The sequence below is a fragment of the Vombatus ursinus genome, unplaced genomic scaffold, assembly GCF_900497805.2.
Source record: "Vombatus ursinus unplaced genomic scaffold, bare-nosed wombat genome assembly UNPS02014802.1, whole genome shotgun sequence".
NCBI classification, from domain to species: Eukaryota; Metazoa; Chordata; class Mammalia; order Diprotodontia; family Vombatidae; genus Vombatus; species Vombatus ursinus.
The window spans coordinates 19,317,650-19,344,816 of NW_020954580.1; the positions used below are offsets into that span (position 1 = coordinate 19,317,650).

At 36.8% G+C, this 27,167-nt stretch overlaps 1 pseudogene; it reads left to right on the forward strand.

The window, feature by feature from the left end:
• Nucleotides 1-18,848: 18,848 nt before the first annotated feature.
• LOC114051279 lies at nucleotides 18,849-19,148 on the forward strand (annotated as a pseudogene).
• Nucleotides 19,149-27,167: the final 8,019 nt, after the last annotated feature.

Here is a 27,167-nt window from a genome sequence, read left to right on the forward strand (position 1 = left end):
CTGAAATGTTAAGGGAGGTGTAAAATGTTGTAGGCTGTTATTACTGTATCTTCTAAGTAAATACATCTTTGTAAAAGCTAATTGATAAACTAAATCGATGTCAGATTGGAAGGAAATGGTACAGCTCAGCTCTCTCCCACTACTACACAACTACCTACTTACCAGAGAATATACACTTCTTAACAAGTGATCTATCTGGATTTCCAAGTGTGGAGCTTCAGCCCAAAGAAAATAGCTTCAGCATGGCTGCCAGTCACTCAGAAAAAAAAAAAAAAGAAAAGAAAGAAAGAAAGAAAAGGGAGTAGGGGCTTAATTGGTTACCCAAGAAAGAAACTAAATGATGGAGGGGCAATCTGATATAAAAAGTGAGATAAAATTTAAAAAACTGAGATAAATAAAAAGTCCCCTGTCCCTCCTCCTTTCCCCTAAGAAAAGGCAACTAGGTCTGTTTCACCAGAGGAAGGATATTAGCTTAGCTGTGGATTAAAGAAAAGGTTGTTTCTGTTAAAAAAAAAAAAAGAAAGAAAGAAAGAAAAGGAAAAAAAAAGAAAATAAGAAACAAAGGAAAGACATTTTTGTCCATTTGTCTTCAATGCCTAGCCTGACACATAGCCGGCACTTAGTAAATGTTTGTTGATTGATAATAACAAGTCAGTCAAGTCAATAAATAATTATTAAGTACCTACTATGTGCCAGGCACTATACTAAGTACACCAAACTTGAACATAAGAAATTAGGTATATGACAGTACTATCGATAAAACAGTGAAATCAGAAGAAGGATGTTTTGGTAAAAAGATAAGTTTGGTTTTATACATTTTGAGTTTGAAGTGCTGGTGGACCATCACCCAAGTACCTGCATTTCCACTTGCTGTGAGTCAGTAGGTAGTTATTAAGTGCTTACTGTGTACCAGGAACTGTGAGAAGAGCTGAATATTCAAAGAAAGACAAAAACATAGCCCCTAGCTACAAAGAGTTCAAGTTCTAATGGGTGAAACAATATGCAAATAACTATATACATACAAGATACAAACATGCAAGATAAATGAAAGGCAATCTCAAGAAAGGCATTAGCAGCTTGCGCAGATTAAGAAAGACCTCTTTTATAAGGCAGAATTTGAGCTATGTCTTGAGATGCAGGTATGATATTCAGATGAGATGTCAGGATTGGAAATATTGATTTCAGAATAGAAGTCAATGAGTTTGCTGAGGGAGAGAATGAAGGCAAAGAGGAGAGGAGAGGCCAAGGACAGAAGGTATGGTTTATAAGGAAGGTAGAGAAATCAGAAGACAACAGAATCTCTGAAACCAAGAGAGTTCCTCAGTGGCCTTTTTGAAATCAAGTTAGTTTCCAAAGCAAATAGAGAATTCCAGATGGTGGTTAGTTGTCTCCAAGTTCTTCCCTTTGTTTATGCTGTCAGTTTTAACTAATCAGCATACTAAACCCACAAAAATTAAATGCAGGATACACTTAACTTTTCAGAAATGTAACTGTTGCATACATCAAAGCACACCTGCACTTCTATTTCAGGTTGTCTACTTAATAAGCATGACCCATGGAGTCATACTTCAGGCCCTTCTTGAAGAACATTGGAATTTAGATTTAATGTTTCATTTTCAAATGTCATAGAAAAAACACAAGTACAAGTATTCCCTCCAGGGATTGGTTGGGAACATATCTTGAATAGAGTCTTTGAATGCAGGAAATGCTTTCATTTTATTTTTCCATAAGGTCTAATTAAAATTTTTCATTTAACAAGTAAGTTTTTAAAAACTTCTTAGAAACCAAAAGTGGACATAACTTTGGATTTCATTACTCTTTATATCATTCTTGGCTTTCTGACTCTTCTTCATCCTTTCTCCCTTAAAAAAATAATTTCTTCTACTAAATCCAACACATTTTTGTTGTATTGTAGATTTATGAGATCATGTCTCAGGTCTCCTGCCAGGTCTGATTTGTAGTAGAAACTTGACAAGAATCAAGTTGCAAGATGATGGGTCATGTCCCTGGATGTTTCCAGCCAGCTGTTTTTCAACTTGTGGTTTGGCAAAATTATACCACGTAATACATCCTGCCTTTTAGATTAGTTAGAATGAGAAAATACATCCAATCTCAGATAAATTTTTTTAAACAGCTGAGGTGACCTTCCACAATTTTATCTCCATTGAAGATCCTGAATTTGCTGCAGTATAGCTGCACTGCAATTGGTGTATTAAGGGTTGGGTTTAGTTCAGGTGTTTTGAGTCGTTGCTGTTGTTTTTTAAGCAATACTTTCTTAGGAGATCTAGAAGGTGCCATTGGCTCATACTTTTTGACAGAAAGCATGCCTGAAAACCATGTCTGAATCACCAGATGCAGTCACTAATTCAAAACAGATGCCTCTTTTCAAATATTCTGAACACCATCCAACTCCCATAAGCAAGAATTTCAGTGTTCTGATTATAGAGCCTACTCTCTGAGCAACTTTTTGTCCATTATTTTCGTAGCATGGTCACAGGAGTTCCCAAGCTGAAAGAAAGAATGACAGAGAGGCCTACATCTGTCAAGCCTTCTCTCATCTCCTTCATTGTTCCAATAGCTTCGTTTGAGGTGTCCTTAAATGGTGGAGTTTCCTAGATGGAGGAAACATGTATTGAGATGTCTAGTTGAGATCCAAAAGGCAAATGTTAAATTGACCTCAGTTATAGAAGATTTTAATAACTCCTCCTCTTTGTAACATAGATATGATGTTGAAGGAGATTTGATGCTCTTAACAGAAAGATGCCAGGATACAGGTGATTCTCCTCTCTTGTGATTCTTTTAACTCCATCACAAACAAGCCTGTGTGTTTATTTGAAACACCTGGAGATCATCTTCATCAGACAGTTCTGACTGAGTTAAGACCTCTCTTAGGTAATAATGTCCTGAAGACATTACAAACTTCTGATTTCTGGGAAGACAAGCACATCCAAGAAATAACTAGAACAGAATGGCTTAGGTGCATTAATTGGCTTGGTTATTCCCCTCAGCAGTTGAATGAGCCAGCCATTTCAACTCCATGTCAAGATAATATACACCTGGTCAAGTATGTGATGCAGAATAATAGACCGTACAAGAACATAAGTCAAGTCCTGTACAAAAGACTAAGTGTGATATATCTGTTTCTATACTCAGTCATCACCTACGTTGAGGACCATAACTTCGACCTGAAAGAGAGCAAGCAGAAACAAAGAACATTGGAAAATGAAGGAAAATGCCAATAATAATAGCTAACATTTATGTAGCACTTCGATGTTTGCAAAATACTTGATCTATGTTATCTTTTTTGTTATCTCAGTACTTAGCACAGTGCCTGGAACAAAGTAGGTGCTTAATAAATGTTTATGGATTGATTTATTGATTTATCTGATGTTCTCAATCCTGTGAGGTAGGTGCTATTATTACATTTCTTTTTTCTGTTGGAAAAAATTGAGGCTGAGAGAGATTAAGGGACTTACCTAGGGTCACCTAGCTAATAAGTATATAAGGCAGAATGTGAATTCACATCTTCCTGACTCAAAGGCTAGAACTTCTTCTGTAATGTACTTTTCTATTTTTTTCCACCTTCTAATCCTTGCCTGAGGATCAGGAAATTAGTTTTGCTTATGACTATTCTTTTCCCATTATTATCCTTCCCCTAACCACTCCCCTCCCTCCCCCACCATCTTTACTTATTTCTCTGTTTATTTTTATGGAATTCTAAACTAAACTGTATGTGTGTGTGTCTGTGTGTTTGTGTCTCTGTGTGCGTTCATCTCTCGATCCTTGATCAATAAGTTCATTGTCTGGTTCATAGTCTTTTTATGCAACCCAATTCATGCTCTCATGTTAGAGGACTTTAACATACATATTAATTCTTCCACAAACTCTTTAATTTCCCAGTTCCTCAATTTACTTGGCTGTAAACCTATCTCTTTTACCTTTTAAAATATTGTATTTGAAGGTTTTCTTTCACTTGTTTAGAAACCCAGGTCTCGTGTAATCCTGCTTGTAGTTCCTTGGTACTTGAACTACTCTTTTTTAGCCCCATTTTAATATTATTTATTTAGTATTTTATTTTTCCCCAATTACATGTAAAAATAATTTTTAATATTTATTTTAAACATTCTGAAAAACTGCTTCTTTATGGATATTTATTTTTTTTATATTTTTTTCGTTGACAAGGAAGATCTAGATTTTGACTGGGGGTTCCTTTCAGGGAGTGATAGGTAGATTTTTATTGTCTTTACTCTTGTTCTTATAGAGCTGGCCAGCTCCACTTATGATTTCTTAACATTAGCATCTAGGCATTTTTTTTTTTAGTCATGGTTTTCAAGGGGGTCCAATGATTCTTAAATTTTCTCTCCTCCTTGAGATATTGTCCAGGTTAGTGTTTCTGATATTTGATATCTTACATTTTCTTCTTTTTTTTTTTCAATTTTTGGATTTTGTCCTAATATTTCCTGCTATTTCATCATTTAATCTAGTTCTCAAGCAAGCTCATATTCTAGTGGGGGAACTCACATGCAAACAACTATAAACATACTAGATATAGAAAGAGCAAATTAGAGATAATCTCAGAGTGATGGTCATTGCATTGATCCAAGTTCTTACAGATTTCAAAACTATTTTGTGTTTAAAATGTTATTGTATTAACTGATCTCCTGATTCTGTTAATTTCATTCCTCATTAGTTTATAAAAGTCCTAAAGTTGTTTTTTATAACACTGATATTATAGTATAAAATGTTCTTCTGGTTCTGTCCCATTTCATTCAGAATTGGTTCATATAATTCTCTCCATGTCTATCTGAAATCATCTATCTCCTCATTTCTTATCACACACAATGGTATTCTATCACTTTCATGTACCATAGGTTTTTCAGCCTTGCCCAATTGATGGGCATCCCATGAATTTGGAATTCCACTAATATTGTCCTGGCAGTGAGGGATCCAGTGGAGAAATGCTGAGTGTCCTAGGCTGTTTCAGGGAAAGAAGGAAAAAGCATTTATTAGACATCTGCTACATGCCAAGAACTACAAATGCTTTGCCAATATTATCTCATTTAATGGAACTACCCTAGGAGATAGGTGTTATCCTTATCCCATTTTACAGTTAAGGAAACTGCAGCAAACACAGGTTGAGCAACTTCATCGGGGTCACACAAGTCTGGCATTAAATGTGAACTCAGGTCTTCCTGACTTCAGGTCCAGTGCACTGTCCACTGTACTACCTGTCTAACTTACACAGGGACCCTCTGTAGAAAAGAACATCTTGAAATTTTGTCCAAACCTCAAGTTGGATTCACTATGTATTTCAGCAATTCCCAGAGAAAATTTCAAATGCCTCATGTTATTTCAGGCAACTATAGCATTATGAGCTGGGGGAAGGGACACGTCGAGATTTTGTTTTGACCTCGAGCTGGATTCACTATGTGATTTCAGGGATCCCTGAAGAAAATTTGAGTGTCCTATTTTGTTATATGGACCCAAAGGAATTTTAAAGTAGTAAACCTTGTCTGTGAGGTGGGCCCAGAGCAGAAAGGGGTCCCATAGCGGAAGAATGAGAGGGCAAGTGACCCACTGTCCCCTGGGATTTAGTGCTAGCTTGTTGTAGCACTTGGTACCTGACTGTATGTTGCTACACAAATACCAAGTCAAATATGTTTGGTTTCACACTTTAGGGTGAGAGGGTAACTTCCAGTAGATCCCAAGTCCTAAATCCTTGTAGCAATAGCTCCATATATTCTGAGAAACTCTGTAAGGACCACATTTCCTTCTGAATAAATGAAGCATTTATGAAGCATTTAACTACGTACAAAGTTCAGGGCTAAGCACTGGAGATACAAATAGAAAAGTGAGACAGTTCCTGATCTCAAGGAGTTCACATTCTAGTGGGGGAGACAGCTGACAGTCAGATGGAAAAGTCTCATGGTCCTTAAGGAACAGCAGCAAAATAGATGTTAAAGCTTCTTCTTTCATGTCACTTCCACTGATAAAATTATATTGGTTTCTGATATTGAACCAAAGTGCCAAGACCTTTCTTTTCTGAGTCTTTCGTAGCTGTACCTATAGCACCTGCAGGAACAGTTGCCAGGCTACATCCATCTTCACAGAGGTTGCTTCCCATTATGATGGGAGAGGCCATTCATCTGAAAGCATCGCTATTCCCAAGACTCTTGGGTTGAAGATCCTGGGCTGTCTCCATAAATGGGGAAGGGAGATAATGGTTGTGGTTCAACATGCCTGGCACGTGCTGCCTTCTTTCTCTGTCTCCGTCTCTGTTTCTGTCTCTCCTTCCCCCTTCCTGCTTCAGCTAGGAATCTTGATTTTCTTTTTTGTTGTTTTTTTTTAGTTGCCTTTGATTTGGGGGATGCCTTTTTAAGCACAAAAGACAGTTTGCCATTTCCTTCTCCAGCTAATTTTACAGATGAGGGAATTGAGGCAAAAAGAGTTAAGTGACTTGCCTAGGGTCACACAGCTAGTGTTTGAGGCCAGATTTGAACCCAGGAAAATGAGTCTTCCTGACTCCAAGCCTGGCACTCTATCCACTGAGCCACATAGCTGCCCTCTTCTTCATTAGCGTGCAAATAAAACCAGAGGCAAAAACAAAAGGGATAAATGAAGTCTGAAAGAATATGCCACTGCCCTGGAATGTGATTTCTGCTTTTATTATGTGTACCTGGTACTGGCTTAGAATAACTTGGGTAGATATTTAGCAAGCATGTTGGCCAAAACAAAAGTTATTGCAGATCAATGAACAATGAGTTTTTGTGGTTTTTGGTTTTTCTCCCTATCCCTCATCTACTCAGGTCTCTCACAAGTCACAGGACATACCGGAAAAGGGGGGAAAAAAACAAAATTCAAACTTCAAATTTGTTTCAAATTGATGATTGTTTCAATCTTCAAATCAAGAAATGCTGAGACATGAAAATCACACTTAGCTTTAGTAATATAAATCTTACCCAAAAGGTGTAAGTAAAATTAAATCATATATTTTCATTCATATAAATTTAGTTTTAGAGAAGATCCATTCTAATTGATTTTCCCTTAACAATACCTACTCTCTGACTGTGGCCTCATCAAAGAATGTTTTAAGTCAAGTCAATAAGTATTTATCAAGCACCACAGCTAGATAGTGCAGTGGATAAAGTGCTACACCTGAAGTCAGCTACAACCTCAGACACATTCTACCTGTGTGACCCTGGGCAAGCCATTTAACCCTGTTTGCCTCGGTTTCGTCATCTGTAAAATGAGCTGGAGAAGGAAATGGTAAACCACTCTGGTATCTTTGACAAAAAATCTCTCCCCCAAGAAAAGGGGACGCAAAGAATTGGACACAGTTGAAAATGACTAAACAGCAACAATACTTTGACAGGCATTGTATTTATTATTACGGATACAAAGAAAGGCAAAAGACAAGGAGCTGTCAAGGAGCTCACAGTCTAAGGAGGGGAGACAAAATGTAAATAGTTATGTACAAACAAGATGTGCGTTCACAGATATATCTTCATATATGTGTAAAACAAATTAGAGATAATTTCAGAAGGAAGACACTAAGAATAAGGAGAAATGGGAAAGGCTTCTTGCAGAAGATAGAACTTTAGCTGAGACATGAAGGAAGCCAGGGAATCCAGGAGGTGGAGATGAAGAGAGAGAATTCCAGGCATAGGGAATAGCCAGCGAACATGCCTATAGTCTGTAGATGAAATTTGTCTTGTGGGAGGAATTGCAAGGAGGCCAGTGACACTAGATTGCAAAGTATATAGTGGGGTATAAGGTATAAGATCAAAAAAGTGAGAGAAAAGGGGCTGGTTATGAAGGGCTTTGAACACTATGCAGAAGATTTTACACTTGATCCTATAGGCAATAGCGAACCACTGGAGTTTATTGAAAATAGTGGTGATATGGTCAGAATTGTATTTTATGAAGGTCAATTTGACAGCTGAGTGGAAGATGGACTAGAGTAGGGAGAGCTTTGAGGCAGAGACACCAACCAGCAGGTTCTTCAATAGTCTATAGGATCTATGATCACATGAAAGGTATAGAGAATACAAAATCCTACCATACTTATTATTTATTGGCTATCATACAGAAAGATGAGCAATTTTTTTGATCGAATGAAATGTACAACAAAAATTACCAGTCCCACCTGGCCCTTTTCAGTATTACTCCTGAGCTTTTTCAATATTTTCAGTCTACTCTTTTTCAGTATTACTCCAAGCTGCTTTACTCAACAGCTAGGACAAAAATGGGTTGAGAGGAATCTCTTCATCACAGTTCCACTCAGTGACTTTTGCTAAGTAGAATGCATGGGATAATTTGAAGGGGACACAGACTTGTGATTGTAGGATATAATAATATGTGTTACAAGGAGTTTTAGACTATAACTCAGATAATTATTTAGGCTGAAGTACCTCCAAGAAGCAGAAGGAGAAAGAGAGCTGACTGGGTGCAGCTGGCTGGAGAATTTACATCACAAAAGTGCTAAAGATGTCCTCTGGGACTATCAAACTAAAGAGGGGGCAGATTGCGCCCCCTGAGATAGCATAGTAGCCAAAGACCAGCAGATGGTAGCAGAGAGCAGCAGCAGCATTAACATTATCCAGGAAGAGTGGAGGTGTCCAGCACCAGTGGATGCATCCAGGACACAGCAGCAAACAGAAATAACAGAATAGCAGACATCCCTGGCTCAGCAGAAGCAGGAGCCCTATGACATCCCTAAAAAACAATGTTAGCTCTTCAGTGTCAGAGGGTATTAGGGGCTGCTGTTACTTCTCTGTGTTATGGTTTACTAGTATTCCAACCTCAGAGTGAAAGATGCTAAATATACGTCCAGAAACCTCAGACAAAGAGGATATCTACAAAAGCCTTAGTTATAGGATTGGGGGATTGGTGGAAATCATATGCACTAGGTATCATATCAAAAAAGTGAACCACTTCTACAAAAATATGCTTTATTTGTAAAAGCAAAAGTAATGACTTTCATCACTTAAACCTAACCTTCATCTCTCCCAAACTCCAACCAATTGCCAGATTGACAACTTCACCTGGATGTTCCAAAGGCATCTCAAACTCAACATGCAGAACTTGGGGATACAAAGGAAGGCAAAGGACAGTCTCTGCCCACAAGTAGCTCACAGTTTACGGGGGACGACAACAATTTAAAAGGAAAAAAAAAAGCTAAAAATGGAGGCAGGGAAGGGTACCCAGAATGGGGACATAATGAAGTCCATGATTACAGCCAGTTGAGAAATTATGTGATTGCACTCTCCCTAAATGGAGAATTTGGAAAGAACTTTCCACTGTCCATCCTCCACCCTCTCTAACTATAGGAGGGACCCCAGGAGCAAGGGATACTACAAAGGTTGTTTCAGGGTTAATGTGTTCTTACAGGATGAGTCTAGAGGGCATAAGGAAATTCAGGAGTACATCCAGGTGGGAAATAAAAAAGGAGACTATACTTACCCAGGAATGTGCATGAGATTGTTTCCTTGTTATTTTATTCTATATTTTAGTACTGGCTAAATATTTTCCTATTCTAATGTTACCTTTTTTAAGGTCCTATTAACAAAATGGGCAACTGAATATGTAGAGTGACTTTAGGAGTTCCAGTTTTCAAAGTGGGTCAAAACAAAAAAGCCATAAGAATGAATGAATGAAGCATTTGTTAAGCATTTACTATGTGCAAAGCACTGTGTTAGATGCTGTGGATACAAACTGAAAAGGCAGACAGTTCCTGCTTTCAAGGAGCTCACAATCTAACATTGTGAATATAAGATGAATTATTCCTGTGATTTAAATCCTAATAATCTATGTGGGTCTACAGGTTAGCAGCACATAGGTTACATGAATAAAGAAGACTTATTCCCCTTTTCAAAGGTCTTCTCCATCATGGTGGAGAAGTGCCCCTAGCTTTCCAAAGGTGATGGCAGTAGCAGAAAAGCCGTATGGCATGGAAGTTAGAGTTGGCCTCAGGTTCAAGAAGATCCTGGTTTGAATCCCACCTCTGACACACACTGGTTGAATGACCTTAGCCAAATCACTTAACCTCACAGTACGCCCCAAGCAACTCTTGAAGAGTAAGTGGCTGAGCAGATTTTGTGCTGCATTGGTAGGGGAAATTCCTCCCTGGAAGCTCCCTACATTAATGAAATCAAAGGTCTAGTCCTTCAAAAACAATCCCAATGGCATGGCATGCAAGCTCTCCCAGTTCCTATCAAACCAGAGAAGCTTCAAGTATCCTCAATAGGAATAGGAAAGAGGGATAAGTTTTGGGCATAATAACATGAGTTTCATCTTTGTTGTGTTAAATTTTATATGAAAGGACAGTCTGCTGGAGATGTCTAGTAGAATATTTGCAATGTGGAGCTGGATGTCAGGAGAGAGGTTAAAACTGTATATATAGATCTGGGAATCATCTGCATAGAGATGATGACTAAGTCCATACAAACCAATTAGACCAAGGGGAAATGTGTGCCAAAAAGAGAAGAGGGCCTGGTACAAAATTTTGGAAAGTTCCCACATTTAGTGAGGAAAAGAAGATGATGCAGTAGAGAAAATTGAGAAGGACCTGTCAGATAGATAAAAGGACAACCAATTGTAAGTGGTGTTACAGACGCTGAGGGAGGAAAGAGCATTCTCAAGAAGGAGGTAATTGATGTGTCAAAAGCTACAGAATGGTCCAAGCTCTTTCCAATATACTTGAATTCCACAATTGGCTTAAATGATAATGGAGACTGTTTTTCATGTAATAAAACTGCCTTTTTATTAATACTGTGTTTAGAATACAAATCCATCATTTGCACTGTATGCCTCCATTATGTAAAAGAAGTTGTCTAGATTACCTGTAAGATAGTTTTGCCTTTTAAAACCTAAATTTCTTCAGGAGTATGAGAGAATAGAGAGTAGAAAACATTATATTGTATATTTTAAGAATTTAACCTTCCATAACCATAAGCAAAGGTTAAAACATTTCCCAATGTGTAGTAAATTATGAAACACTTCCCAAACAAAGGGAGAGGGAGGAAGCAAGAACTTCCAAGATTCGTCATCATAGAAAAATAACAATTTCTAGATTTTTCTTCAAACAGTCAATCCTAGGATGCAGCTTATTTCCTAAATGAAAAAAAAAAGATTTTCTTTATTCTTCCCTTCCTACATTATATCATTTCCTAATTGTACACAGGCCAATAGTTTCATCGTTGCTTTTAAAACAATTCATCAAGAAGCATTTATTACTATGTGTCACACATTCATTCTTTTATGTTGTTGGTTGTCATGCAGAATCTTCCTCCCAATTTATTTTGCTATTTCATTAACATACATACAGACCTTCTTTCAACATTGCTTATCTCCAATATGCCTCAATCAATTTGACATTATTTGACAAAATTTGTCATCTAGTGGTTCTGATTCTAATTAAAGAGGCAACCCATTGTGGTAGGTAGAAGACCAATCTCGGCATCAGAAAAACCTGGGGCTCATTTTCTTTAAAATCTAGTTAATAGATCATTAATGCTCAGATTCTTTAAGAGTCTGGCCAACATGGCGGATCTTTAATAAACCTTGTCTTTGGCCGAAGAAAAGAAAAACAAAAACCTGGGCCAATGTACTGCCTCTGATACAATATTAACTATTGGAACATGGGCAAATCATTTAAAGTCTATGTGATCTTCCTCCCCCAATTGATTCTCTAAGACTCCAAGTTACAGAGGAATTTCCCATTTGCAGCAGTAGAGGAAATTTCCACAAGGAGAAAAAGTGCTACATCAGTGGCAATCATAGGTTCAAAACAACAAAAAACCCTGCCTCTGTTATAACTGATGAGCCAAGTTTTAATTCCACTCATTGCTTGGAAAGTGGTCATGAATTTTGCCAGCTAAGAACTGAAACACATCATAGGAAACTAAATAAAGCTATTAATTTTTAATCCTCCTGTACTTTTTCTCAAGATTAGTAAGGCTACTTACAACTTATATTCTTGGCTTGTATTACTCATATCAACACATCTACTCATTTCTTTATTTGCTGTGGTTTTGGATATATATGTAAGTAAATTTATTAGAAATATTATTGTAAATTAATCTTTTCTCACTGTATTTTATTGATGTTGACTGAGTGATACTAACTTATCTACTCCTCCATGGAAATACTACTTCACTAAAGTATAATAATATGGACTACCTTAGTCCAGCAGTCTGGGGAAATTATTTTGATATTAATTCATTGAGTAGTGCTTCTGGGTAGAACTTATATTATTTATTCTAGATAAGTAATGCTGTCTCGTCTCCCACCCATCAGGTTGGCAAAGAGGACGAACAAGGAAAACAGAAATTGTTGGAGGAAATATGGGATAACAGGCACATTAATGCACTGTTGGCAGAGTTCTGAATTACTGGTTCAGTCATTCTTAAAAACAATTGAACTCTACTGAGAAAACAACAACAACAACACTAAACTGTGCATACTCTTTGAGCCAGTGATACTGGACCTGGGCCCCAAAGAGATTGAAGAAATAGGGAAAGTACCCATATTATACAAAAATATTCATAGAGGCACATTTTGTTTTTTAAAAGAATTGGAAATTAAGGAAGTTTCCATCAATTAGGGAACGACCAAATAAAGAAGGGTATATGAATGCAGTGGAATATTACTGTTCTGTAAGAAAAGATGAAAAGGATTGATTCAGAGAAACTAAAAAAGACTCGTATGACATGAAAGGTGAAGAGAGTAAAAGAACAATCCATATAATGTCTACAATATTGTAAAAAAAAAATAATAACTCTGGTCAAACTCCTCCAGACAGATCTAGAAAATTCACCAGACTGGATCTTGGTAAGGAAATCCAGAAGAAGTCACAGTGAGTCCTCTGACTCTCCCTATCTGACATAGGAAGACAGACAGAGGTCTGGACAAGGTCTGCCCTGGAGATGGGGGAGCCAAAGGCACTACTCCAGCGTCCAGAGAGATGCTGTGTACCAGACACAAGAGGAGATCCTGAGCCTTTACCTGAGCACGCCCAAACCCACACTGGGGCACCATGACAAGGGCAGGTGCTAACTGTCAGCTTTGTTGCCCACTCTCCAGTCCCTGGTTATAGATCCAGGGTGGAGTAAAAAGGGATTCGCACAAAGGTTTCTGGTTGAGGAGGCCCTGGGTGGCTTCAGAAGCTAGCAGCAGCAACAGTGGTGTGTGGCATAGACTTCAGGCTCACAGCAGGTTCTCATTTCCAACATCTAGGCCGGCCTGCAAAGGAGTAACCAGGGCCAGAATCCCAGACCAGAGGGGAACCGACAATTCCTGCCACTCTGAGCCAAAAGAGCTTTCCAGTTGGTTGATACAGAGTCCAGCAGCAGTCTACTCTTGCACAGACCAAACCCAGGTCAGGAACTTGCAGAGCTCAGTCCTGGGGGGCTGCAGTCAGACTTTGCCCTGGATCAGACCACTTTGAAAATGTTCAGGTCCCCAACCTGTATCTCAGGTCTAGGTTTCTTAGGTCCTGAGATCCTGGTATGATGCAAGGCTCAATATTCCACCAAAATCAGTAACAGGACCAGCCTCACCCTTCCTCCAGAAGTGCCACAGAGCCCAGCTCTGACATCAAGTCTAAAGTTAGGAAGTAAGTTGGAAGAATGGGCAGATTAAAAAAAAAAAAAAAGAATTCCAGCCTAATGAGCTTTTATGGCAGGAACACTCAAGACACAAATCAGAGAATGACTCCAAAACATCTATAAGTATTACGTCAGAGAAAAACAGCTTGGGCACAAACTCAACTAGAATTCCTGGAACAGATGAAGCAACAATTCTTTTTTTAAAAGAGTTAAAATGGTTTTATATATTGAATGAAAGTGCTTGCAGGAAAAAAATGGAAAAGAAATGAGAGCTACGCAAGAAGGAATTTAGAAAGGGAATTAACAGCTGGGCACAAGAGGTCCAAAACGTTGTCCAAACAACAAACTCCTTGAAAATTAGAATGGACCACATAGAAGCCAATTACTCTGAGAGTCAACAAGAAATAATTAAAAACAAAGTCAAAAAGCTGAAAACATAGAAGAAAATGTAAGGTATCTCATAGTAAAAACAACAGATATGGGAAAAGATTAAGGAGAAAAAATGTAAGAATCCTTGGACTATTTGGTCACCATAATCAAAAAGAAAAAGGGCCTAAATATCATATTTCAAGAAATCTTAAAAGAAAACTGCCCAAATTGCTTTGAACCAAAGGTCAAAGTGAAAAGTAGAAAGAATTCACTGGTTATCTCCTAAAAGAAACCTCAAAATGAAAACTCCCAGGAACATCAGAGCTAAAATCCAGAGCTTCCAGGTCAGAGAAAAAAAAATACTGCAAGCAGCCAAAAATAAAGAATTCAAATATTAGGGATCTACCGTGGGGACCACCTCTGATTTAGCAGCCACCACTGTAAAGAAACAGACAACCTGGAACATGATATTCCAAAAGTCAAAGGATATGGGCTTACAATCAAGAGTAACTTACTCAGCAAAACTGAGTACAATGCAACAGTGGGGGAAGCAGGCTTTTAATGAAATAGATTAGGACATCTAAGCATTCTTGATGAAAATATATATATACATATATATATATATATATAGCCCTACTCGATATATTTATATGTATTTATATTTATATGTGCTACCTTTTCCCTCCTATTTCACTATTGAGTAAAATGTATTTCTATGCCTGAATCAGTGTGTGTATGTGTGTATTCTTCCCTCTTGACCAGTTCAGATGAAAATGAGGTCAGACGTCTAGTTTAGAAAAATCACTTTTGTAGATATTTGGAGGATGGATTGGAGTGGAGAGAGACTTGAAGCAGGGAGACTAATCAGAAACTCTTAGAATAATCCAGGAGAGAAAGGATGAGGGCCTGAACAATGAGGGCCAATCTGTAATGGCTATGTGAATGAAGAAAAAGTGTTGCAGCTGATGTATGTTGTAAATAAAACAAAAGACTCGGCCATTAATTGGATATGTAGAGTGAGAGTGAGGAATTGAGATGATGCCAAAGATGCAAACTTGGGTGAGTGGAAGGATGGTGATGCCCTTGATAGAAATAGGGATGTCCAGAAAACAGGTTGTTTAGGGAGAAAGATTAATTCTTTTTGGAATATTCTGAGTTTGAGATGCCTGTAGGTTACCCAGTTCAGACAAACAATTGGTGACGGAGGATTGGAACTCAGAAGAAAGATCAAGTCTGAACACATGAGAGTCATTTGCATAGAGATGATAATTGAACCCATGGGAGCTGATGAGATCACCAAATGAGGTAATATAAAAAGAAGCTAGAAAAAGGCCCAGGACAGAACCCTGGGGGTTACTCATAGTTAGTGGGAATGAGATGGATAAAAATTCAGCGAAGGAACTGAAAGGAACCACATGAGAGAGACAGAAACAGACAGAGATGGAGACAAAGAGAAAGACAGCAGTGTCATGAGTATCTGGAGAGAAAAGTGTCTCCAGGAAGAGAGGGTGGTCAACATTTTCAAAGGCCACTTAGAGGTCAAAAAAGATGAGACTGGGAAAGGTCACTAAATTTAACAGTTAAGAGATCGTTGCTATCTCTGGAGAGGACTGTTTCAGTTGAAGGATGAGGTCAGAAGCCAGACTACAGAGGATTTGAAGAGAGAGAGAGAAAAAGAAGTAAAGCCATTGAGTAGGGATGACTTTTTCAAGGAGTTTAGCTATGAAGGAATGTAGAGATATAGGATAATAGCTGGCGAGGATGGTAGGATCTCGTGAGGATTTTGTTTTTAAGGAGAGGGAAAACAGACATTTTTGTAGACTACAGGGAAGTATATAAGGAGAGATTAAAGATTAGAGAATTGGACTAACAGAAACCACATGATCATCTCGATAGATGCAGAAAAAGCTTTTGACAAAATACAACACCCATTCTTATTAAAAACACTAGAGAGCGTAGGTATAAATAGACTCTTCCTTAAAATAATAAATAGCATCTATCTAAAACCTTCAGCAAGCATAATATGTAATGGGGACAAGCTAGAAGCATTTCCAATAAGATCGGGGGTGAAACAAGGATGTCCATTATCACCACTGTTGTTCAATATTGTACTGGAAACGTTAGCTTTAGCAATAAGAGAAGAAAAAGACATTGAAGGCATTAGAATAGGCAAAGAAGAAACAAAGCTATCACTCTTTGCAGATGACATGATGTTATACTTAGAGAATTCCCAGAGAATCAAATAAAAAAATACTTGAAATAATATATAACTTTAGCAAAGTTGCAGGCTATAAAATAAACCCACATAAATCATTGGCATTTCTGTATATTACCAACAAAGCCCAACAGCAAGAGATAGAAAGAGAAATTCCATTTGAACTTACTGTTGACATTATAAAATATTTAGGAGTCTACCTCCCAAAACACACCCAGGAACTCTATGAACACAATTACAAAACACTTTTCATGCAAATAAAATCAGATCTAAATAATTGGAAAAACATCAGTTGCTCATGGGTAGGCCAAGCTAATATAATAAAAATGACAATTCTACCCAAGCTAATTTACTTATTCAGTGCCATACCAATCAAACTACCAAAAAACTATTTTATAGAGTTAAAGATTAGAGAATTGGAATGATAGTGATTTCCACCTGTTGGAGAAGACAGACAGGAGAGAATCAAGAGTAATGGGGAGGAGTTAGTTTTAACAAGGAAAAAGGGCACTTTTTCATTAGAGACTGAAGAAGATAGGTTATAATGTCAAATGGATGTAAGATGAAGGTAAAGGGAAAGTGGGAGGTCTTGGAAAATGGCCTTGATTTTTAATTTGAGGTATCAATTTAGGACCTTAACTAAAAGGATGGTAAAAAGGGATGTTAAGTGAAGCCTATGGAGAGAAGTGAAGATTTGGAGTAGCCACTGTAGGGAAAGGCAAAAAGAATCACTTTGGAACAGGAAAAGGGATTATCTTGCTACAGCAAAGGCCCATTCAAAATTAACTAAATAAATATTTATTGACTGACTGACTGACTAGGACCCATAGACAACAAGACACTGGTGCTCTCAGATCTTCCTCCCCAGTCTGTTTGCCACATTCCCAATCCAGGGTCCTCAAAGCCATCAATGGGCAAATATTTCTATTAACTTTGAAAGGATCCAGTTAATTGCTCATCTTTCAACCTAATACAATTTAATTCTACAAACATTTATTAGGCACCTGTTAGTTACAAAACACTGTGTTAGTTTCTAGGGATGAAAGGAAAGGGGAAAGAAAAAGAAAAAGGGAAAGGAAAAAGTAAAGAGAAAAGGAAGGGAAAAGGGGGAAAAATCTCTGCCCTCAAGGAGTTTATGTTTTGTTAGGGGGGGTACCTGAACTGAAATTTCCAGAAAGCTGAGGATTGTAAAGGTGCAGACATAGTTGAAAGCAATGAGTCCAGTTTGGCTGGATTGTAGAGTGAATAAAGAGAAATAATGTGAAATAAATCTGGAAAGATAGGAAGGTGGTTTTAAATGCCAGGCTGAAGAGTTTATATTTTAACCTAGGATTAAAAGGGAGCCATTGAAGATATTGGAGCTTGGTGGAAGACAGATTAAAGAGTGGAGAAACTAGTTGCAAGGGGATCAATAGTTGGCTATTACAGGAAAAGTCCATTCATTGCTATGCATTTTTAGTGGTGCTGTTGATTTTTAACAGAAATAGCTACAGGATTTTCTCAAAAGCTTTTTTCTACAACTATTGATATAGCATTTTGTTGTTCTTGTTATTAATATGTCCCTATTATATTTATAGTTTTCCTAATATTGAGTCAACCCTGCATTCCAAGTATAAATCCAACCTGGCCCTAGTATATTATCTTTTTGATCTGGTCCTGTAGTCTCTGCTATTTTATTTAAAATTTTTGTGTCATTGTTCATTAGAAATGTTGGTTTATAGTTTTCTCACACTGTTTTGTCTCCTTGGTTTTGGTAGGAAGAACATATTTGTCTCATAAAAGGATTTAGTAAAATCCCTTTTCCTTTTTACAGAGTTTGCATGACGTTGGAATTAGTTGCTTTGAAGATTTCATAGAATTGGCTTCTAAAGCCATCTGGTCTCTGGGTACTTTTCTTTGGGAGTTCATTCATGGTTTTGTTAAATTTTTTTTTTCTGATATTGAGTTATTTACAATTTCTATTTCTTGTTCTGTTCATCTGGATATTTTATATTTTTGTAAATATTCATTCATTTCATTTAAGTCATCTGTTTTATTGGCATAATAGTTTCTAATAATTTTCTTTATTTCTTCATTTCTTATGAATTCTCCTTTTTTATTTTTGATACTAGAAATTTGGCTTTCTCTTTCTTTTTTTAAAAATCAAATCAGCTAATCATCTGTTTATTTTACTGCTTTTTTGTAGCCAAAAAAGAAAAAAAGGAAATAATCTAGATTTCCAACAGTAGGGAAATGGCTGAACCAGTTGTAGTCTTCTAATGTAATAGAATACTCTAGCATGACAAAAAATAGAAATATGAAGGAATGTAAAATAGAAAAAATGGGTAGAGAGCTGGCCTTAGAGCTAGGAAGGCTTGGATTTAACTCTGTTCTCTGCCATATACTACCTGTATGATTGCAGGTAAGTCTCTTAATGGTCTTAATTAATATCTTAATGTCTTAAAGTCCCTTAATGCTCCAAGAAACTCTTTAAGACTCTACGTCGCAGCAAAGGTACCTATCTGCATTGATAGAAGTTCCTCATGAGAGCCCCCTATAACCAATAAAATTATAAGTCTGGTTCTATCTACCACTATCTCCAATAGAAAGGCATACTAAATAATGCAAACTAAAGAAAGAAAAACTGGGAGGCGCGGCGAAGGCGTCGAGCAGGCAAGATGCTGTGCCTGCTGCAGGAGCTCCTCAAGGAGGAGGAGATGCTACTGCGGGTGAAGGTGGCGCTGCATGACCAGCTCAATTGGCTCAAGGTTGAAGAGTTGACCTTTCCATCAATTATTAGCTATTAGCTCCAGAGAAGGGGAAGGGATGACCCATTCTTCACCTCTAACAGAGTAACCAGAAAATATCTTGGTGCAGGTAGACAATGAAACTTCCATCAATCAAACTAAATTACAGCTAAGCACGAGAAACCATGCTCAAGAAGAGGAGGAGAGGAGGAAGAAGAAACTGATTCCTAAAGGAGAAAGGGAAAAATCAAAATTATTTATCTAAATTAATCTTAAGATTCATGAACTTTCTCGGTTCAAAGAAACCATTCCAGTACAATCATTATGGCCTGTTAACAGGGAATGAAAAACTCTCCAAAAATGCACTATTAAAATGACACCATTGCCCACTGAAGCTTCAGTGCTGAGTCAAAACAAAAACTGACCATAGGTAGGAAATTCGAGGATCTATATTTTACAGTTGAAAAAAAGGTCAAGTTCTTATAAGCTAGTCAAATTAGATACATATACATACTAGAGGTAAAACTCCATGTGACATTCTATTGAAATAGTCATGTATTTGCAACCAGAAATGTTTAAATGGAAGCCAGCCTTTCACATTTTTCTAATATATATTGACAAGTAAAGATATACCGTTAAACTGCCTTATGCACAGAGCAAGGCCACGTTCTAAGTTCCAGAATCTAGTAGACGGAAAGGTGAAGAAGTATAATGGGATTCAGCTTCTCATATAGAGAGGGTAAGCTGTTTCAGTGGCACTCTGAGGAACATAGAAGCACACAAGATGTTGCTTGGTGTGGTTGTGAGCAGATCTTAATTTGAGTCACCACATTGTGGTACAATGTGGTCAGAGTCAATTTTAGATAGAAAATGCTGGCTACAGGATACCAAGGAGAAGAGCCAAACCATGTTCTTGTAGAATACATATTATAATAATAAAATTTAATTGTTTTAAAAATCATTTTTGTATTTAAGAAAATGTGCCATATGTCTCAGGATATACGTGTGTGGATTTGTTTTACAATAAAAAGAAAATGGCTAAATAAATAGGACACGTAAAAGCAAAACAAAAAGGAAAACTGGGAAAACTTGTATATACACATTTATTATAACTATATATTTTTTAGGTGTTCATGAGTACAAGTAGACAAAAGAAGAGAGCAGAAGGGGACTTTGAGGAAACAATGGAAGAACTGTTATTACAAAGTTTTGAAAATTGAAAATAGCTTTATGTATTGTTTCACATTAGCTTGTTAATTTAAAAATTAAATGAATTTGTTTTTTAAAAAAAGAGTTGCTGTCTGGTTAAATTAAATTTTAAATTTAATTTGTTTTCATAAAAAATAAAAAGAAGTGTGCTTCAGAGGACATAGAGAAGTAGCACTGAAGCCAGCTTGAATTGGTTCATAAGTGGCTATTGATAAATTTTTAGTGTGAGCATCTACATCTCAGAAATGAACAAACACTACATATCAGGGCTTGGTTTATTGGTTTTTGATTGACTAAGATAATGGAAAAAATGGTAATAATACACATTAAACTTAAAATGTGCCCAGCTACATTTCCCCCCCATGTTTATTAACATGGGTATTATTAGCATACCCCTTTGAAACAGTTTCTTAAATCTGATGTAGGAAAGAAGAAATGAGATGGAAAAGTAACTGCAAGTTAGATATTTACTTAGGACCTCCCAGACATTTATTTTGTTTTGTTTACTTAATACAAATACATTATTTATATTAAGTCTTTGGCAGGAGTCTGATAAATACAGACCCAAAAAATTGAGCAAACCGTATTTATATCATTAGAAAAGCCAGGTAAGCACTCTATAAATAATGCCTCACTCAGGAGCTGCCCATCATGGTTAACAGGCATAGCAAAGAGGCAGTTTCCCTAACAGTTCACTATCAGAGTTAGCCACAAAATGAGGATCAAAGACCTAAGCTCTTATTTTTTTATCAAATATGAAGACAAGGGATAATTTTTCACTGACCTTGTGAGTGTGATTTGTTTGTTTTTCTACTCATGACCAGTTAAAACTACATAAATAAAAGGCAGATTGATCTTCTTTGGTGAAATAGCTGATAAATCTCTGGGTTATCTCTTTATTCTGAGAGAATAAAGTATAGTGGAGGGGTACCAGCCATATGTCAATCTGACATGAAAAACAGAATAATATGATGTCTTCCAAGGGCATATGTCTGTAACATAATAGGAAGCTAAAACTTCTCAAAACTGATGAACACTACCCATTTCTGGTAAGTCACATCAAGACAAAAGATACTACCAGAAGAAACTTAGAAAACAAAGGCTATAAAATCAAAGGCTATAGAAAACTGAGGATATTAGAAATGTAGATGTAGGGGGCAGCTAGGTGGTGCAGTGGATACAGTGCCAGCCCTGAAGTCAGGAGGAGCTGAGTTCAAATCTGACCTCAGACACATAACATTCACTAACTGTGTGACTCTGGGCAAGTCACTTAACCCCAATTGCCTCACTAAAAAAAAATATATATATATATATAGATAGATAGATATAGATAGATATAGATGTGCTTTTCTTTTCATCACTGTCACTAATGAAAGTACACAGAAGAAAAAAATTGAGTTTGGGAAATTAACGTCTCATTAATAAGATGTTTTCTGTGAATAATGTTTGAATTTTGGGAACTTTGTGTATAAACAATAAAAGAAACAGCAGGTATTGCATGGTCTAAAAGAATAGCACCAAAATAAGTGGCCAAAAGATACCAACAATTCTCAAAAGAAGTATTTTGAACTATTAACAATTATAAGAAAGATTGTTCCAAATCACTAATGATCAAATAAATGTAAATCAAAACAACACTAAGATTTCATCTCATATACTGCAAATTGGCAAATATATAAGATGGGAATAATAATTGGACAGGAACTGTGGGTAGAGCTATAAATTGATCCAATCATTCTGGAAAGCAATTTGGAATTATGGTAAGAGAGTAACTAAAATGTCTACACCCTTTGACCCAGAGAGCCATCCCACTATTAGAACTATACCCCCAAGGACATTAAGTTAGGTACCATATACAACACAACATTTATAGCAGCAAACAAACCAAGTAGATACCCAACCATTAGGAAAAGGCTCAACAGATTGTGGTACACAAATATAATAAAATATTACTGTGCTATAAGAAATTATGAATATGAGAACTATAGAGAAGTATGTGAAAACATATGAACTGATGCAAAGTGAAGTCAGCAGAACCAAGAAAATAACATACACAATAACTTTTTTGTTCAGTCATTTCAGTCGTTTGACTCTTTGTGACCCCATTTGGGGGGTTTTCTTGGCAAAGATACTGGAGTGGTTTGCTATTTCCTTCTCCAGCTCATTTTACAGATGAGGGAACTGAAGCAAACAGATTTAAGTGACTTGTTCGGGTTCATACAGTTAGTATCTGAGACCAGATTTGGACTCTCAAAGATGAGTCTTCCTGACTCCAGGCCTGGCTCCCTATCTACTGCACCACCTAGCTGCCCCTACACAAAGACTACAACAATGCAAATGGAAATAACAAGAAAATGAACTGAATGCTATGTAATTCTGGTGGCCAAGCCTCAAAGAAGAGATAAAAAAATATAACTTCCTCTCTTCTTTGCATGTACATCATTTCGTGGACCAGGAGACTTGGTTAATGTGATGGTTATTTTTACTCAACTGTTTCTTCCCCTTTCTTTGTAACAAAGGGTGGCTTTCTGGGTAGAGGAGGGTGGAGGAATATATTTGGAAATGAAAATAACCTTAAAACAAAATACATCACTAACATTTAAAAACAGAATAGTGCCACAAATGCTGAAGCTCAGAATTATCTGAAGCTGGGGATGGATGAAAAAGAAGTTTAGTTGCGTTTTCTTTTTAACCTGTGTTGAGGGAAAGAGGAAGATAAAAGAAGGGACAAGACCCCTGCTCTAAAACAATGTGTGAAGCTATGATAGATGACGCAAAGACAGAATTCTGTTTTCTACACCCAGAAAAAAGAATTTTGGACTAAGGACCAGAAAGGGAAGAACAAAAATGATTAATAGAGACTTGAAACCCAAAGGTAAACAAAGAGATTTCAAAAGAACAGTAACTGTGCCATTAATTAGTTTGAGTCACTAAGTCCAGATGAACTTAGCAATTAAAAGAAATAGCAGATTGCTGGAAAATCAGGAACACAGGATGAAATATACTTCCTGCTTCCTGACAGAGAGGTGATGGCTCCAAGATTCAGAATGAGACATAGATTTTCCGACACAGACAGTGTGGGAATTTGTTTTGCTTGACTATGAATATTTGTTGCTAAAGTTTGATTTTTCTTTTTTTTTTTTCAGGGTGGGATGATGATAGGGAGAGAAAATAAATGCTTGTTAATTGAAAAAAGGTTTAGAAGAAACCCTTAATATACCAAAAAAGAAAAGGAGGTGCCACAGAACTAAAGAAGGGCAAATGTCCCCATTTAAAAAAAGGGGAGAGGGGAAAGAATGGAATCAAACTGTTAACTCAACTTTGATTCCTGGTAAAATTTTAGAACCTGTCATAAACCACATAATTCAGCTCTGTATTCAATGTGCAGTTTTTCCCAAGATAAGTATACCTCCATTATAACAGCTCAGCTGGGAACTTTTAACATCATCTGACCTCAGTTCATATCTAGCTAATAGACTAAATGAGGAATATAAATTGTAACAGGAAAATATCTATTGGAGACTAAAATAATTAGCAAAGAGGTAGTTTAAAAAAAAAGATATCAACACACACACACACACACACACACACCATGAGAGTTAGTATTTCAACCCCAAGAGGATTGTGGGGAAATTAATACCCTCTGATACTCATGCTCTAGTGAGGGAATGGAACGGCAAAATGGAAAAATTCACTCATACCTTCTCTGTAATTCTTCTCAGCATGTTCACCAGTCTTTTCCAGGCCAATCAATCACAACAGAAGATCCTCTGTGATCTTTCAGCTCTTTTTCAGTAGCCAGATGCTGTGTTACTGCTGTCCCCCTTTCTGTACCAGGTACTGCCATAATCATCCTCTCCATGTACTTATTCGGCCTTCCTCCCTTCCCTAAATCTATCCCTCTGCTGAAGCAATCGCCCTGAGACACCTAGTCTCATGGGAAATGAAGTTCTAGGAACTTTAATCAGATCCAACCTTGAGGCCTAGAGCATTCTAGAAGACACAGTTCTTTCACCTCAAATGTTTCTCTATTGCAATATTACTTAAGAAATAGCTTGTGAGTATTTAGAAAAGGGAGTAATGATAACTATGGCTTCATCAAGAATGAGGAGATTACCTAGCCTTGTATATTAAGAAGGTAGCTGGGAGGAAATCCAAGGACCAGAATAAGGAAGCATGATAGAAAACATCTGGGTGAAGATCAACAGAGGAAGAAAAAGAAATGATATTGTTATTGAATATACTATAGACCACCTAGACAGAAAGGGGAAGTAGATGAGGAGTTCAGAAAACAGAACACAAGTTTGACCCAGAAACATGATATAATGGCTATGTAGGATTTTAATTATCTAGACATCTGATGGAACCCCATCTTTGTCCACTTGGATTGATTTTTTTCTTTTATTCACCTTCATAACTAATTCATTCTTCAAAATATGGAGGAACTAACAAAGGAAAATCCTATTCTACACGAACTTCTGACCAACAAGCTGTAACCATTCACTGGTATAGAAATGATGACTATATTGGAGAGAAATGACCACTATAGCTAAGAATTTGTCTTAGAGGAGAGAAAAATAGGGTATAGTGTAGGACGCATTCTATATTTGAAAACAGATTTTCAAGTGTTCAGAGAATGTATAGTTAGGATACTGTGAACTAAAATTCTAAAGTGAAAGTTAGGCTGGATGGAATGGGAAGCTCTCAAGAATAAAATTCTAAATATATGATTAGGAACAATTTTGATGCAGACAGAAAAGAATTACCTAAACAGACCAATGCAAATGAATAGAGAACTCACCAACCAAATTAGATTTTTTTAAAAGATACATATTGAAAATGTGAGGGAGGATAGGTGAATAAAAAATGAATATATCAGTGCAGCATATTCCTTTTAGTTCTCTTCAAGTTCTGCTTTATCTCATTTTTTTTTCTGCTCCTGTTCTACCTTTTCCTCTTTTCCTCAAATTCTTCACTTTCCCCTTCAGCAAAAATTTTTTTTTCATTAAACCTTTCTTTTCCTTCAACTTATTTCCTTCTCCTTCAATTTCTCCTTAATTCTTCCAAAATATTTCCTCCCTAAATTCAATTTCTGGTCTGCTTTGCAATTCCAAAGGCCGTCAAGCCACTTTCTTAATTTGTTTTTGTTCTTCACTTTCTCTTTCTTCTTCAATTCCTCTTCTCATTTTTTTCCCATGGAAACTAGAAGAAATAGGGTATCAAGCAAGACAAAAAAAATCATAAAATGGTATTTGCCATTTTATCACTGATATTCAGCTTTGACTCTATGAGGTCCTTTGATTATTCTCCTTACTTGGCACTCCTACTTTGTTGAAACCCCCTTGATGATCAGTTATAAGCTGCATGCCAAGGGTAGAACTACATAAGAAGTTACCATGGATACCACCCAGAAGGCACAATAATGCTTTTCCCTGGCTCTACCTATGCTCCCACCCTGCTTGCTCCACAGGTGTTACTGCCAGGTCTGGCCTACCATAGGTGAGGGCTAGGTTGTTCTAAAGGAACATGTAGGTCAAAGGTCCTAAAAGTTCTGGTTGGACTATGTAGAACATGTGATAAGAGAGTGAGTAGGGGTCCCATTCTATTACCACATCTATAGGAAGGAATAGTCCAGATCTTGACCAGTGAATTTCCCTCAGTTGGTTACAGTAGGAATGTAGATGGTGATGATAACTCATGTTTTAGAAGTTATACTTAGGTCTTTGACCTATGTATAATTAATTAAATAATATGTTTGATAACTTTTAAAACAATTAAATGTTCAAAAAGCTGACACTTTATAGTCATTACTTTGAAAGAGGAAGAAACTGGTGGGGTCACTTTGTTTGGTAAACTGGTCTTCAGTAGGAAATCCATTGGTGCTCAAGAGATCTGATTTTTCTTCTTCCTAGAATTCATTTCCTCAAGTCTCTTTTTTCCCTCATCAGCCAGACTATTATCTCAGCCCTATAATTTGTGCCTCACACCCTAATGGTCTATGGTGCAATGGTAATTTTTTTTTATTCACTGGGCAATTTTCTGAAAATGGTGCTTATTGCATAGTTTGGGGGGTTAAAGCTTCAAGAGCAGAAGCAAAATGCTAAATAGACTCTTGCTCTTAAAGTACACTAAATTCGTATCCATTGGAGACATTTTGTTCATTTTAGCTAAGATTACATGTTCCCAATGCTGTTGCTAACTACTTCCAGGGAGTGCAAGGCAGGTCATTATTATTCAAGTTCAATCTGTTCATAAATCAAATTCCTCAGCATCCAGATTCACGGACCTCATTAAAATCAAATGGAAAATAGTAGCCAACCCAAAAGGCGAGCTTGGCATTGCTTTGAAAAGTTGAAATATGATGGCTCATTATTTTAAATGTCTCATTATAGTAATTGCATTTCATCAAATGTGCCTGAATCTTCCTATCACGTCATTATCTAATTTTATGGAAAATTTTTCTAAATGGGATGCTGACACTTGATCTCAGATTCTTTGTCTATGTGCCGATTTCTAAACCTACATCATAACAAACAAACTCTAAGCAGCTATGGGTTAGATTTTAGTTTTAGCCTTAGTATTCTGAGACTAAAAATTGCCACAGCTGATTATATGAAATCAGATTTCATTTTTATTCTTTCAGCTTAAGATTTCATCTTTTAAAAAGAAGACTTGATAAGGTGTTTTCATGTCCGTTGAAATGGCAATAAAATTGTCACATTCAAAGTAACCCGGTATCAGTGGAATGAGCATATTATGGCATATCATTGTCAAGAGGAAAACCTAATTTTAAAGCCAAGGGTTCTCACTCCTGAGATCAGAAGTTCTCAAACTTTTTGATCTTAGGACCCCTTTAAATTCCTAAAATTTATTGAGAACCCCAAAGAACTTTTGTTTCTGTGCATTATATCTATTAATATTCACCATATTTTAAATTATAACTGATAATTTTTAAGATTACTTGTTAAATCATCTTAAAATGGCAATAACAAACCAATTATATGTAAATAGAAGTAGCATATTTTTATGAAAATAACATTA